Here is a 16,368-nt window from a genome sequence, read left to right on the forward strand (position 1 = left end):
TCAGATGACGTCACCGCCAAAGCAGTAAAACAACAACAACCAATACTGACAATGCCTGTTTTCAGTCCACTACAGAACAAAAGCCTCTCTCAACTCAGGTTGGCTGTATTGGGATACTTACCATGCTTACCTAGTGCAGGTCGCCGAGATAGTTTGCACAGGATGTTGTCATTTATTTGGGGTGCTGGCGATAACTAGCCTGCGCTTCGCAAAGGACACCGTGGGATCTCTTGGAATCTATCGCTAAAGACTGATCCTGAGTGGATAAACTGATAGATTGGATTGGTGCTCATATATGAAGGCGCTTTGTCACTTATTAGTTATTGTTTATTTATTTATTTATAGAAACCGATGTTGCTGGCGTGCTGCAGCATGAAGACCTCGAGCAAATCCCGACAGAGTGCGAAGCAGGTGACGAGGATGACATGACGATCGGATGTTGTAGTTTAATATGGGCGCGCGTAATGGTTCGTGCTGTAGAAGACGACGCGTTCCGACGGAGGCACGCCGTGTTAACATCTTGCGGCTCCTGGAGCGTGCTCTCCGCGGCGATCGCTCGAGCAAGTATTTCCTCCTCTCGAGGAACTCCGTCGGGTCGCCCACCTCTTCCCTCCTCTTCTGGATCCCCGCACTCGTCGCTCGTGTAATTGAGTCATTCATCAGCTCGTTTTTCCGTTGCCCTGCGTGTGCGCTAATGCGCTCGGAGTGCCACGGCTCGGGATGAGCGCGCTCGTTAACGGCGTGACGTGTATTTGCAAACATGGGTGCGGCAAACAAATAAACAAGTAAATAAACAAACGCTGAGGCATAAACAAGTAAATAAACAAACGCTAAATAAACAAACAAACGCTGCTGAGGAGGCACAGAAAATACCATGAGCACGTGTGTGTCTTACGCACGTGTTTCCTTACGCACTTGCGTATGTCCCTACGCATGTGCGTGTGTTCTTACACATGTGTGTCCTCATGCATATGTGTCCTTACGCACGTGCAAATGCATGGCCTTACACATATGTGTCCTTATGCACATGCGTAAATACAAGTAAATAAACAAACGCTAAATAAACAAACAAACGCTGCTGAGGAGGCACAGAAAATACCATGAGCACGTGTGTGTCTTACGCACGTGTTTCCTTACGCACTTGCGTATGTCCCTACGCATGTGCGTGTGTTCTTACACATGTGTGTCCTCATGCATATGTGTCCTTACGCACGTGCAAATGCATGGCCTTACACATGTGTCCTTATGCACATGCGTGTCGTTACACATGAGTGTGTCCTTATGTATGTATGCGTCCTTACGCACGTGCATGGCTGAGTCCTTACGCACATGCACATGCATGGCCTTACACGTGTGAGCCCTTATGCACATGCATGGCCTTACACATGGGTGTGTCCTTATGCATATGTCCTTATGTGTGTGTGTCCTTACACACATGTGTCCTTACATACGTTTGTGTGTCCTTACGCATGGGCGTTTGTCCTTACTCATGTGTGTCCTTACATATGTGTGTGTCCTTATACGTGTGTGTCCTTACACATGTGCATGTGTCTTTATGTGCATTTGAGATATTTTGTTCACAGGCAAACGGACAGACAAACAGACAGGGGTGAAAAATAACGTCCATCCACCTTTGTTGGTGGAGGTAACGAGGAACCCAACTAACCTCATACAAATGTAAAATGTACTGCTAATCCACTGGCTGAGGGGGTCCCCGTGTGCATGAGATGTGCCCTAAGTTACTCTTCATAATATTGAAGTAGACCATGAGACGTATCAAAAAAGTTTGGGTAGACTTTTGGTAACCCGGCAGTAACCGAGGAAATGACGTCATTAGCCACGCCCTTTGCCGCTCTATTGATACCAAAATTTAGGGGTAGGGGAAACATAAATCGCAATAACTTTGGAAGTATAAATCACAGAACTACAAAATACCCATTAAAATGTTTGTATTTAAGTACTCTATTCATTACAATAATCATTATGCAAATTAATATGTTAATGAGGTCACCAGAGGTCAAAAGGTCACAAAACCCGGGTACAAGTGAAAATTTCACACTGCTCCAAAAAAATACCCACCAAGTTATGGATTTACTCACTTTTACATTTCTGATGCATGGAACGTTTAGAATAGATGCTACCTATTATTTTGATATGCATTTGGGGCCTTTTAATGCCTAAGTTTATTACATAATATCAATTGAAAAATGTCATAAATTAAAAAGGTGGAATCTTTTCAGGTCCTTGGGCATACAAAGTATGCTGTCATGCTGGGACCATTTGTTAGCAATATGAAGGTGCATATGAACAGTTTTTGTTATCAAGAATTCTCCTATGCTCTTTAGCTTTAACCCTTATTGCTCTGTAAGTAGGAGGCCCAAGGTCAAAGGTCAACTTTAATTGCCAATTGCCAATTGCCAATATGCAGGTCAATCTGCAGATGAATGTGTGAGCCTATTTCAGAAATTTGAAGGAAGCAGTCCTCAGCTGTTCAGTGACTTTGACCACTTCATTGCTGATGCGAGAAGCAACAATGAAACATTCAAGTATTGGGACACCTTCATCTTCCTGATGCTCAAAGTGGAAAACCTTATCCGTAGTGACCGTGAGGGGGATTGGGCGTTGCATATCCAGGCAGTCCAGGCCTTGCTCCCTGTCTTTGCAGCTTTTGATTCCACAAATTACCTGAGATGGTGTTCATTGTATTTGGAGGACATGCACAAGCTACCTGACACGGCACCAGAAGTCTATGAGGCATTCCGGGCAGGTAAATTTGTGGTGAAGCGAACCCCTGGAAAATTCAATGCGGTCGGCGCTGATATGGCATTGGAACAGACGATCAATAGATCACAAAAGAGTGCCTCTGGTATCATCGGCAACACAAGAAAGAAGAAATTTGTGGCAATGTGGGAGCTTATCTATCATGAAATGCTGGCCATAACCAACCTACACAGGGAATTAAGTGGGGTGAATACCAGTCTATCAGAGGAAGGTACGATCAGCAAAGCTGAAATAGCTACAGGTGAACAGAAAGTCCAAGCAATTCTTGCGACAATATAAAGGAATGAAAACCCATTTCAGCTGGTTCCTGATCAAGTAGAACTTCACAATATTCTCACCCAGGAAGTTATGTCTCATGATATTAGAAGCCAGTTACTTTCAGTAATGGAAATTGGGACCAGAGCATATGAAACATTGAGAACAGAGCGATTTGTAGAACAATCAGTTAGGTTCTCCTCAGTTATTCATCGAACAAACCTGAAGACATTTCTCAGCATACATAAGCCAAAAAAAGATATCAAAGGAAAATCCGCTGGAAAACAGAAGGAAGAAGCCCAAATGAAACGATCAATTGATCGGTTACCCGTGCCCGTGGAAGGACAATGGAAGAGTTATTGCAGTATGATGTCTCCCCTACATCATATTTGTTTGATAAGGAAGGACAGATGACCAAACCACTAAAAAGTGCACTTGTCCAGGAACTAGAGACCAAACTCACCAAAGATGATGAGAGAACTCCAGTCAAGGACAGTGCATTACAGTCCACATGTTTAGTTGACGTGATGGCCAACATCAGAAAGATAAAAATAAAAGATCTGCAGACATTTGGAGATTTCTGTGATAATTTTCTGAACTATGTCGCTGCAGTTGGTCAGGGGGATGACAGGTTGGATTTGGTCTTTGCTTCCTATGTCGAGGGGTCCATAAAAGATTCCGAGAGAAGGCGCCGTTCAGTTAAAGCGGCAATTGAAATGAACATTATCAATTACGACACACCATTACCTGTAGAAATGGACAGATTTTGGGCATCAAGCAATAATAAATTTAAACTCCAGATGCTTCTTCACTCACAAGCCATAAAGCGCGGAAAAGAAAGACCTTCCACAGTCAACGTTGTGGCAAGTTCTTTTTCAGGTGTATCTGGTGCAGTTACATGCCAGTCTGTCAAAGATGGCTGTTCAACAGAAATGCCAGACCTCAGTCCCGATGTAGAAGAGGCAGATGCTCGTATCATTCCACATGCGATGCATGCAGTCAAAAGTGGACCTGAACGTATTATCGTATTGTCTGGTGATACAGATGGGTTTGTACTGCTTATGCACTACTGGAATATTCTTCATTACAATGGCCTAAGCGAACTTTGGCTAAGGGCTGGTGTTGGAGATTCAACGAGATACATTCCAGTTCACACATTAGCACCAAAGGGTGGAGAAGAACTTTGCTATGTGCTACCACTTGTTCATACCCTGACTGGCTGTGACTACACAAGCAAGGTGGGAACAAAACATGCAGCCTTGAATAATGCTCGTCCATCTGAGTATCTGAAAGACTTTGATTCTGGAACAAGTTGTACCGACAGTTTCATGGCGTCCTGTGAGGCATACCTGGTACAAGTTATAAAAAAGAACACCAAGTGCACAACAATGGATCAATTAAGAGACCACATGTACCATCACAGTAAAGGTGTATCCTTGGAGCAACTTCCGCCAACTAGCCATGCAATACAGCAACACATCCATAGAGCGTTTTATGCAACCTATCAGATGGTGACTTTGTTACACCCTCATAAGCCCACATCACTGGATCCAACTGCCTTTGGCTTCAGGGAAGCAGATGAACTTTTGATGCCAACTAAAGGCATGAGACCAATTCCTGAAGAATACACATTTTGTGCAATTGCAAAAAATGCAGCAATGACAGATGTGCCTGTCGCAAAAATGGACTTCCCTGGATTAGTTTCTGCAAGTGTCAAAGTCTCCAGGGTGATGAACAAATTGTGCAATGCAAAAACCCCTCTGGTTCAACTCAGTATTAGCATAAAGGAAATTCCTTTATGGTATTACGTATTGTTACGTGGTCCCCTCGGTGAATACCTGGTCTCGGTGACCCCCGGACCGTGAGAGGAACTTCGCCAGAAAGTTGTATTATATATGCGCTTTCGCCACGCAATCCATATGAATTCCACCCAAGAGAAAACTGATGTTCAAGGATATATTTCAATGGTAATGATACCATACAATTTCAATGATACAACCACGGAGATTTTCCCCGAGCAATCAATAGCAAACAACCATCAACAATTCCCAATCCACAATCAATCCCCTATATGATTAAGATGGCCATCTTATATATGTGTGTTCACTTCGGTACTCACGACCCCCTTTTGGTCTCTGCCCCTCACAATGTCTCTGGGCCCCTCCTGACCAAGAGACTGGTCGGCGTCGCCGCACTCGGGCGGTTGAACGAACCCCGGGTGGACGTTGTTCCACCGGGCAGGTATCGTACCAGGCCCCGCGGCTGCAGCCCCTCGTGGCCACGCGAAGCGGGTACGGTAGAGCAAGCCAAAAGCCCCACGCCGCTTGCAAGGCGCGTTAGGCCCCAACGGGCGACCCGCACGCGTCTGTTTAGACGGTGCCGCGAACGGTGCCAGACGCGGGGTCGATGCACGGCCCCACGTCAACTTGACGTCTCCACCGGGCAGGTACACGTCCCGGTAACTCCTCTCGCCAGACGGGCTTCGGAACGCCGCTTTTCCACGCAGCGCAAGGTCGATCCCACCTCTCGTCGGAGCGGGGCGAGGAAGAAGAATAATCGTCCCTTTTCTTCCTCGTGTCTTTTCCTCTTCCGTTTCCGGTCACTTCCGTTTCCGGACACTTTTCAGAAGGGCTCCTGACCCTCCAACCACAACCACCCTTAATCTACTAAACATGGATAAGCAAAGACCTGAATGGTAATTCACATACATTCACATAAATATGTAACACTCCCCCCCTTCAAGAAAGAAAGTTTGAACCCAGCGAAAACTTTCTTTGCCGGCCAATTTGGAGAAACAAACCAGATAACTCGACCCCCCACATTATCAGTTCCCCCCGGGCACAGTTATCACTTAAAAATAAAGCAACCAAAATTTCACCCCAACCCCTCCAGATTACTCACTCTGGACTAAGCACCAGCAACGACATTGTCCCTGCCAAATCAAACTCCATCTCCTGACCCTCTGACTTTGACCGTCAGTTTCTTGTGAATGAAGGTTAAGGGGTTGATCAAAGATCCAAAGTTAAGCCACTCGATAGCACTTTTCCCGGGAGGCCAAGCCGAGTATTCACTACATGGATGCCTTTAGGAACGTGGAGTTCACGGTTAGTCCGTGCAGGAAAGTTCTCTACATGGGCGCCTTGAGGAATGTGGAGTTCACGGTTAGTCCGTGCATGAAAGTTCACTACATGGACGCCTTTAGGAACGGCGTTCACGGTTAATCCGTGTAGGAATCTTGGCTCGGCGGCTCCGCCGCATTCAGTGCTTCAACTTCTCAGAACTTCCCTAATACTTAGGGTGGGACCGCTTGTCCCTGTAGTCCCATGAATAGCGGTCTCCTTCTCGGCCACTACTTTGCCAATCCTTCCTTCGGGAGCGGCCGTAACTCAGGGAGCCTCCATAATAATATTGATTGCGGCCACCACCAAAACTACCGCCCAGTTGTCCTCTCCTGTAGACCTCTCGACGCCTACGAAATGCCTTCCCTACTATTATGGTCCGACCCTCCAAATCCTTGCCATTCCAATTCTTCTCTGCCTCTCTGGCGTCTTTTGTGCTGGCAAACGTGACAAAGCCGAACCCTCTTGACTGTTGCGTTTCCCAGTCTCTTACCAACCGCACTTCCACCAGCGGCCCATATCTGTTGAAGACAGAGGTCAGAACTTCTTCCTCTGTTTTGAAGTTCAGTCCCCCTACAAATAACTTGGCACTTTTGTCGCCATCCCGAGCTGGTGTGGCGTTATTTTCCCTGCTGGGCTCTTTACCAACCCTCAGGTTACCATAAACTTGACCCCCGGCCAAATCATTCCCGATAACCACAGATACACCCTCTACAGGAAGCGTGGCTTGTAAACCGACGGTGACCGGTCCTGACACCAAATCGGACTCCAAATGGATGACATGAAGGGGAGCACTAACACCGCCCCCGATCCCCTGTAAACGAACACTATCCCCCGTTGCCGTCTCCTCGGACCATGGCAAAATGCCTTCAAGCATTAAAGATTGATGTGCCCCTGTGTCCCTCAATATCCTAACCGGTTTCCGGTTAGTCGAGGCTCCATCCCGTGACACAAACCCCTCTGAAATAAATGGTTGGTAACCCTTTTGATGGCGATTTCTCACAATGGCCATTGCATTTGGAGTCGTAATAGTCGGACTCCGCTCTGGGTCTTCCCTTTTCCGGAGGTAACATTGGGACATCAAGTGTCCAGTTTTATGGCAAAAAGCACAAGTAGGCCCGGGGGAGAACCTCGGGGTCGGCCTTGAGCCCCCCGAAAAATAAGTTTGTCTTGGGTCCGTAGCCCTCTGATTTCTAACAGTTGGGGTATCATAGTTGTCCCCATAATCATCTCGAGGTCGCCGCCATGTATTGTCGTTCTCCGCACCTGCTGTTCCCCACCTCCCCTGCGGAGATCTAGGCGAGGAGTTAGGTTCGTGGACCCCTATTCGGTGGGTTAAGGCATAATCATCTGCCATGGGGGCTGCGTCCCACAACTTTGGTACTTTCTTTTCCTGCAGGTACACTTTGATGTCCTCGTGGACACACTGCTGAAATTCCTCCACCAGGATCAAGTCACGCAATGTTTCGAAGTCTTTCCCGACTCCTTTTGACTCACACCACCGATCAAACATGTTTTCTTTCACTCTGGCAAACTCCACATGGGTCTCACTCTCCCTCTTCCTGGCATTCCTGAAGTTTTGCCTGTAAGCTTCCGGAACCAACTCATAGGCTTTGAGGATGTGCTTCTTCAGTACCTCATAATCTGCACATTGGTCCATTGGTAGCGCCGAATAAATCTCTTGAGCTTTTCCCACCAGCACACTTTGCATGAGTATGGTCCAGGCCTCCTCCGGCCAGTTTAATTGTCGAGCCACTTTCTCAAAGTGTGGAAAAAATCTCGCGACTTCCTTTTCACTGAACGGTGGAACCAGCCTCACATGTCTGCCCACATCCCAGGTTTTCTGGTAAGGTGTCGACCCCGTCAGCAAGGGTGGTGCCTCTCCCCGTTCTCTCATTAACTCCAGCTCCTTGAATTTAATTTCTTGCTGAAGCTCCATGTCACGTTCCTTTAATTCCCTTTCCGCTTTTCTCTCCTCTGCTTCGAGTTCCCTTGTTTTCATCCTTTCTAACCTTTCCTGGAGTTCTCGTTCCCCTCTCCTTTCTTCTTCTGCTCTTTCCTTTTCTGCTTTCCTTTCTTCTTCTGCTAACCTTTCCTGGAGTTCTCGTTCCACTCTCCTTTCCTCTGCTTGTTTCTCTTCTCTCCTCTCTTCTGCTTTCCTTTCTTCTTCTTTTAACCTTTCCTGGAGTTCTCGTTCCACTCTCCTTTCCTCTGCTTGTTTCTCTTCTCTCCTCTCTTCTGCTTTCCTTTCTTCTTCTTTGATCCGTTCCTGGCTCCGTAATTGCAACTCCAGTTTCCGGAGCTCAACGTCTTCTGGTTCTTCGGGTAGCCACTCCCAGGCTAACTCGTCCCATGTTCCTAATCCCACCATAGATTGTATCACCGTGGCCTGCAACTCTGCCTTCCTCAAATTAGTTCGGACCTCCAAGTTAAAATGTTTGGCCAATTTCAAGAGGTCCGACTTTAGTAACGCTCGGAACTGTGCCTCACTCGGTGTTACCGCAAAGTTCTGTGCCACAAACGCCATGGTGACTATCGTTAACACCTGTTAACCTTCACCCAAGACTTTACCCCAATTTCCCCCAAAAATTTTCCAATTAATACTTAATTAATAAATTTTAATTAATAAAAATATTATTTTATTATTTTATACAAATACACTTTTAGATCCCGGACATAGACCCAATTGCGAATACGCAAATCGTAATTTGGACGAGCCCCCAATTCTGTTACGTGGTCCCCTCGGTGAATACCTGGTCTCGGTGACCCCCGGACCGTGAGAGGAACTTCGCCAGAAAGTTGTATTATATATGCGCTTTCGCCACGCAATCCATATGAATTCCACCCAAGAGAAAACTGATGTTCAAGGATATATTTCAATGGTAATGATACCATACAATTTCAATGATACAACAACGGAGATTTTCCCCGAGCAATCAATAGCAAACAACCATCAACAATTCCCAATCCACAATCAATCCCCTATATGATTAAGATGGCCATCTTATATATGTGTGTTCACTTCAGTACTCACGACCCCCTTTTGGTCTCTGCCCCTCACAATGTCTCTGGGCCCCTCCTGACCAAGAGACTGGTCGGCGTCGCCGCACTCGGGCGGTTGAACGAACCCCGGGTGGACGTTGTTCCACCGGGCAGGTATCGTACCAGGCCCCGCGGCTGCAGCCCCTCGTGGCCACGCGAAGCGGGTACGGTAGAGCAAGCCAAAAGCCCCACGCCGCTTGCAAGGCGCGTTAGGCCCCAACGGGCGACCCGCGTCTGTTTAGACGGTGCCGCGAACGGTGCCAGACGCGGGGTCGATGCACGGCCCCACGTCAACTTGACGTCTCCACCGGGCAGGTACACGTCCCGGTAACTCCTCTCGCCAGACGGGCTTCGGAACGCCGCTTTTCCACGCAGCGCAAGGTCGATCCCACCTCTCGTCGGAGCGGGGCGAGGAAGAAGAATAATCGTCCCTTTTCTTCCTCGTGTCTTTTCCTCTTCCGTTTCCGGTCACTTCCGTTTCCGGACACTTTTCAGAAGGGCTCCTGACCCTCCAACCACAACCACCCTTAATCTACTAAACATGGATAAGCAAAGACCTGAATGGTAATTCACATACATTCACATAAATATGTAACAGTATGTAGCAGTAATTTACTCTGTATAAGCATCGCTGGGTCATCTGGATCCCTTTGACAAACATGCGAGTAAGCAACGGTAAATTACTAAACTTGTGGACAATAGAAACGATTGTGTTAAAACATGTACTTGTCTATCATTGCTTGAGATATGTCTCTTTCATTTGACTAGCAGGTCAGGCATAGATAACATTTTATGGAGCCATGGTCATCATTCCCATGGGTATTTTTAAAGGCTTCTTGGCTTCAAATAAGATTTCAATTAAATCTAACCTTATGATGTGTCCGCCTACTTGACAAAACACTGAGGGGTAATACAATGGACTGAAGAGCATAAGGGAACTCTTCACAAAACATAACTCAGAATACATTCTCAAATTACTAAAGAAGGTACTAGTATGCAGAACATTCTATTATACTTATGGACTGCAAAAATATCTGCCTTTTAAATTTACGGCAATTTTCAGTTGATGTTATGTAATCCAATTAGGCATTAAAAGGCCCCAAATGCATATCAAAGTAATCAGTAGCATCTATTCTAAACGTTCCATGCATCATAAATGTAAAAGTGAGTAAATCCATAACTTGGTGGGTATTTTTTTGGAGCAGTGTGAAATTTTCACTTGTACTCGGGTTTTGTGACCTTTTGACCTCTGGTGACCTCATTAACATATTAATTTACATAATGATTATTGTAATGAATAGAGTACTTAAAAACAAACATTTTAATGGGTATTTTGTAGTTCTGTTATTTATACTTCCAAAGTTATTGCGATTTATGTTTCCCCTACCCCTAAATTTTGGTATCAATAGAGCGGCAAAGGGCGTGGCTAATGACGTCATTTCCTCTTACTGCCGGGTTACCAAAAGTCCACCCAAACTTTTTTGATATGTCTCATGGTCTACTTCAATATTATGAAGAGTAACTTAGGGCACATCTCATGCACATGGGGACCCCCTCAGCCAATGGACTATGCAGGATATTTGGCATAATATTCCTGTAGGAGTGTTTCTGTCTGATACAGGAAGCATGCACGGGTAAATGGGTAAATGGGTAAATGGGTAAATGAGTGATGGCACTCGCAAAAACGCAAAAGGTGGACACACAATTTATTGACTGATGCCATAATAAGACACTGTTCTTGTTATTGATTTCAACATTTTGTTTCACCCGCATTTATAAACACTGTTAATTTACAATAATAAACATATAACAGTTATCAATGATAATTTGATGAATTTATCCAAAAATTATGAATATCTTTGGAATAATACAAACTTTTGCAGTGTGTATGTGTGTTCTAAAGTTATAGAAGGGGGATCCACATAGTAGCCCAAGAACACACATCAAGTACACAAGTGTACACATCAAGTACACATCAAGTACACATCAAGTACACATCAAGTACACATCAAGTACCAAGAACAAAAGTACACACATCAAGTACACAAGTACACGCATCAAGTACACAAGTACACACATCAAGTACCAAGTACACAAGTGTGTATGTGTGTTCTAAAGTTATAGAAGGGGGATCCACATAGTAGCCCAAGTACACACATCAAGTACACATCAAGTACACATCAAGTACACACATCAAGCACACATCAAGTACACATCTAGTACCAAGTACACAAGTACACACATTAAGTACACATCAAGTACCAAGTACACACATCAAGTCCATCAAGTACCAAGAACAAAAGTACACACATCAAGTACACAAGTACACGCATCAAGTACACAAGTACACACATCAAGTACCAAGTACACAAGTGTGTATGTGTGTTCTAAAGTTATAGAAGGGGGATCCACATGGTAGCCCAAGTACACACATCAAGTACATCAAGTACACATCAAGTACCAAGTACACAAGTACATACATCAAGTACACAAATACACACATCAAGTACACACATTAAGTACACATCAAGTACCAAGTACACAAGTACACACATCAAGTACATCAAGTACCAAGTACACACATGAAGTACACATCAAGTACACATGAAGTACACATCAAGCACACATCAAGTACATCAAGTACACACATCAAGTACCAAGTGCACAAGTGTGTGTGTGTGTTCTAAAGTTATAGAAGGGGGATCCACACAGTAGCCCAAGAAAGATCAGCGTTTTTTATTAGTCCCCTACCGGTGTACACCGGAGGGGACTATAGGTTTGCACGCCGTCCCTCCGTCCCTCCGTCCGTCAGTCTGTCAGTCTGTCAGTCCGTCAGTCCATCACGCAAAGAACAGTTTTCCGGACTTTTTTTCTAGACGCTTAATGCTAATAATTTCAAACTTGGCACATCGTTTCCTCATGATAAGTTACAGATCAAGTTCGAACTTCACGACGTTTCGATCATTTTTGACAAAGTTATGGCACTTTGAACGTTGGGAATTCTGATAATTCTGATGATCCTTAACTCAGTGCCATTTTAAGTTTTAATTTCCTTTAAAAAAGATTTTCTCTGCAATAATAGGACCGATTGAGATCAAATTTTCACCATAGGAGGGATTCGGTCTGGAGAATATTTTAATTGTAATTATGACGTCACAGATCACGTGGTTCGGGCGCCATATTGTTTTTCGTGAAAACACGAAAACCCCTTTTTCTCTGCAACGGCTGAACAGATCGAAGCCAAACTTTGCAGGCAGAATCGCATACCCATGACGAACAAAAAAGTCAGCGAGCATGACGTCATGCGTCACATGGTTTCAGAGTTATGACGTTTTTAAGCATGAACCTTTAAAACCGAGCCCCTCCCTCATTTTTGATCCAATCGAGGGGAAACTTCACAGATCTGTTCCGCATGTCAATCTACTAAAATGTCCTTTTGGAATTTGCGATATCTCACGTGGTTTGGCAGATATCGTTAATTAAACGATTTTTAAAATGGATATCTCTTGAATCGCTTTATTGATCGACGTGAAACTTCATACTATAGTAGACGTCATGAAGAGTAACAAGTTTGCAAAATTTCAAGATGATTGGATGTACGGTCTGGAAGCTAGAAGTTGTTATTGCGTGAAGAAGAAGAGGCGTCAAGTGTGCGGATTTAATTATTTATCACATGTACAGACTGAAAGCATCGTTGGACACGACCTGTCGCGGTCATTTTAACCTCAAATAAAATTCTAATTTAAGATTTGTCAATAGCTGAGGTATATTAACAAACGAATAAAACAGATTTGGTCAAATTCTGACTTTTTTAACTCGATCGCATTTGACAGAGTTGTGACAAGCTGAGGAAGAAGAAACCTCGCATTGGCTTCTCCAATGTGCCATAAAAAAATGGATATCTCTTGAATCGCTAGTACCTCAGACCGTGAGTTGGTAAGAATTTATATAATTCACACAGTGCAATACGTGCAGGCCGCTCCACGGAGCGACCTTGCGGGCTTATCAACGAGGCGAGGTGTGACACACGTGTCTCAGCATACCTCAGATCAAGTTTGAAAACCAGCATCAACCGTGCATAAATTTGCATATTCCATTCGATCATTTTTGACAAAGTTATGGCACTTTGAACTTTGGTAGGGGACATGCATTGCAGCGCAATACTCAGAATGCTTGTTTTTCAACATATTCTAGAACTAAATATAATTCTAGGAGATATTTAATGAGAATTTTTTTATTTTTTTTAGATTCTTATTTTATTTTATTAGATTATTATTTTATTTTATTAGATTATTCTTTTATTTTATTAGATTATTCTTTTATTTTATTAGATTATTCTTTTATTTTATTAGATTATTATTTTATTTTATTAGATTATTCTTTTATTTTATTAGAATATTCTTTTTTTTTTTTAGATTATTCTTTTATTTTATTAGATTATTCTCTTATTTTATTAGAAAAGGAGATATTTTAATAGATCATCGCGATAGTCTTGTTCTTAACATTCTGAAGGTCTCTGTTGCGTCACTCTGCACTTGCTCGTTTCAAAGGGAGTCTTTTATATCGATTTCTGTGATTATATAAATGATCTGCTGTAATCTCCCAGTGAAGACCCATCAATGTGGTCTCTTGGAGCCACCCTGACGTTTATAGACCAGGACAGGTCCTATAATGTAATGAGGCAAGATGACTAGCCTGTAGTTTCGCCCAAAGATATGGATATTTAACGTGAGCTTACAGACGGCTTACAAAAGTCCCTTATGGCGAATAGATGCCCCCCTTACTGACACAGCATGATTGATGGTAGTTTTATAGTCGGATCCAATTCTGTCGAGGGACAATCCCTTCGAGGTCACTCTTTTTAGGTCTTTGCCATTGCCTATAAAAATGAGTTAATAACTATGATTTAATTTTATTCTACAATATACCGAATAAAGCAATTGTGACACACAAAACAATTGACAATTGAGCGTTTGCTGTAAGGTTCGTTTATCTTGTTGGAGCAATAAAGGTAATTAAGATAATCGTTTATCGTTAAATTTAGACACCTTCTCGGATCTTAGCGAGGGATGTTTTTCAACCGCCTCTATCTGGTCTCCATCTCGATCAGATAGCTCTCGTCCTGTTTACGTGCTAAGGGTCAGTCGTGTTTGAGGGCCGGCGCTTAATGGCGAGTGCTTCAAACGGCCGGAATGTCGGACTGCTGATGGTTTAAACACCTGGGCTTCCCGAAGCACGGACGACGACCCGCCGAGATCAGAGACCACTGGTGGGGTGTGCGGGTCGTGCGCTCGCCTAGGGGTGTGCGGGTCATGCTCTCCGCCGAGGGGTGTGCAGGTCGTGCTCTCCGCCGAGGGGTGTGCCGGTCGTGCGCTCGCCTAGGTGTGTGCGGGTTGTGCTCTCCGCCGAGGGGTGTGCGGGTCGTGCGCTCGCCTAGGGGTGTGCGGGTCGTGCTCTCCGCCGAGGGGTGTGCGGGTCGAGCTCTCCGCCGTGGGGTGTGCGGGTCGTGCTCTCCGCCGTGGGGTGTGCGGGTCGTGCTCTCCGCCTTGGGGTGTGCGGGTCGTACCCTCCGCCGTGGGGTGTGCGGGTCGTGCTCTCCGCCAGGGGTGTGCGGGTCGTGCTCTCCGCCAGGGGTGTGCGGGTCGTGCTCTCCGCCAGGGGTGTGCGGGTCGTGCTCTCCGCCGTGGGGTGTGTGGGTCGTGCTCTCCGCCAGGGGTGTGCGGGTCGTTCTCTCCGCCGTGGGGTGTGCGGGTCATGCTCTCCGCCGTGGGTGTGCGGGTCATGCTCTCCGCCGAGGGGTGTGCGGGTCATGCTCTCCGCCGAGGGGTGTGCGGGTCGTGCTCTCTGCCGAGTGGTGTGCGGGTCGTGCTCTCCGCCGAGGGGTGTGCGGGTCGTGCTCTCCGCCGAGGGAGCGCACGAAGCTCCTGGAGCCCGGGTGCGCATATTTACCGCGTCGCCCTAATCTGCTCGCTCATCTGTGCAAGTCGAATAGGCATTTGTTACGGCGTCTCGCTCGCTCCGTGCTAAGGCTGGCAATAATTGCGTCGCAAAGCGTCGTGCGCGGCTTGTCCTGGCACTCTCGCTCACGGAGTTAAGGCGAAATCTCTCCGTATCGAAACCAATAAAACGTGCCGTTAACGCCGCTCTGATTTCGTGCGCACTCGTAAAAGTTCGCTCCCGGGCCGATAAGTCCCGTTTTTATTTAGTTAGTTTGCTCGCGGACTCCGCCGGAATGTCTAATAATTTGTACAACCAGTCGGCGCGAGTGTCGTATGCTCGGGCACGGGCTTTCAGCGGGAACCCGTTAATTACCCATGAGTGTTATTTCGTACAAATTAAGCAAGAGTACCCTAATGGTTATTAACTTAAATTCAACGGTCTGGGATTCGAGATGGGTCGGGAAGTGGCGCCTCGGCGAGCAATATGATGTCCGGGCATCCGTCCACACGGACCCGGGGGAATGTCCATGAACCGCGATTCGCGCCCTGCGACGGATAACCGACGGATATCCCGACGCAGGTCGTGTCTCGGGCGCTCTGGGGTCGGATAAACTCGGTCCGGAAAGCACGCCCGTGCGGCCACCACGAGTGCTGCTAAAGATCCAACATTCAATTACCGGTACCATGGTTGTTTCAACGGATGGAAGTAATCGGTAATCGCATGCAATCTTACGAAGAGCGTGCAACTGGTACTCTGAATAATGTAAATAATGCTCGAGGTGCTAAGGAAACCTGGCACCCTCCAAGAGTTATGTGAAGTTTCTCAGGATGTGTATTTGATGTGACAGACCACTCTTGAGGACGGGTCTTGGCAATGCCGTAATACTGCAGGTACAAGTGTGAACGTCATCTCGAGAACAGCAAGAAACGCATCACTGCAAAGTGGTCTCGATGGACTGGTTGTTTCTCAAAAATCGCAGCTGAGAATGGGTAACTAAATCAAAGGGTTAAATGAGTATCGCACCACAAGTTGTTGGCGAAGCTGGAGCCAAATGCTTTTTCTCGATAAGTATTCAACTTCAAATAGTTTGACAACAATGAATGTCCAAAAAGTAGTGGTGGCAGACGGGATGTGGATTGATGACTCACCTTGCCTGTGAAAAACGGGGATGGTCGTTTATTGCTTAGTTGAGATTCGAACCCATGTTAGACAACTCAGAGGCAAGTGCACA

Source organism: Myxine glutinosa, chromosome 6 (genome assembly GCF_964187855.1).
Source record: "Myxine glutinosa chromosome 6, kmMyxGlut1.1, whole genome shotgun sequence".
NCBI lineage: Eukaryota > Metazoa > Chordata > Myxini > Myxiniformes > Myxinidae > Myxine > Myxine glutinosa.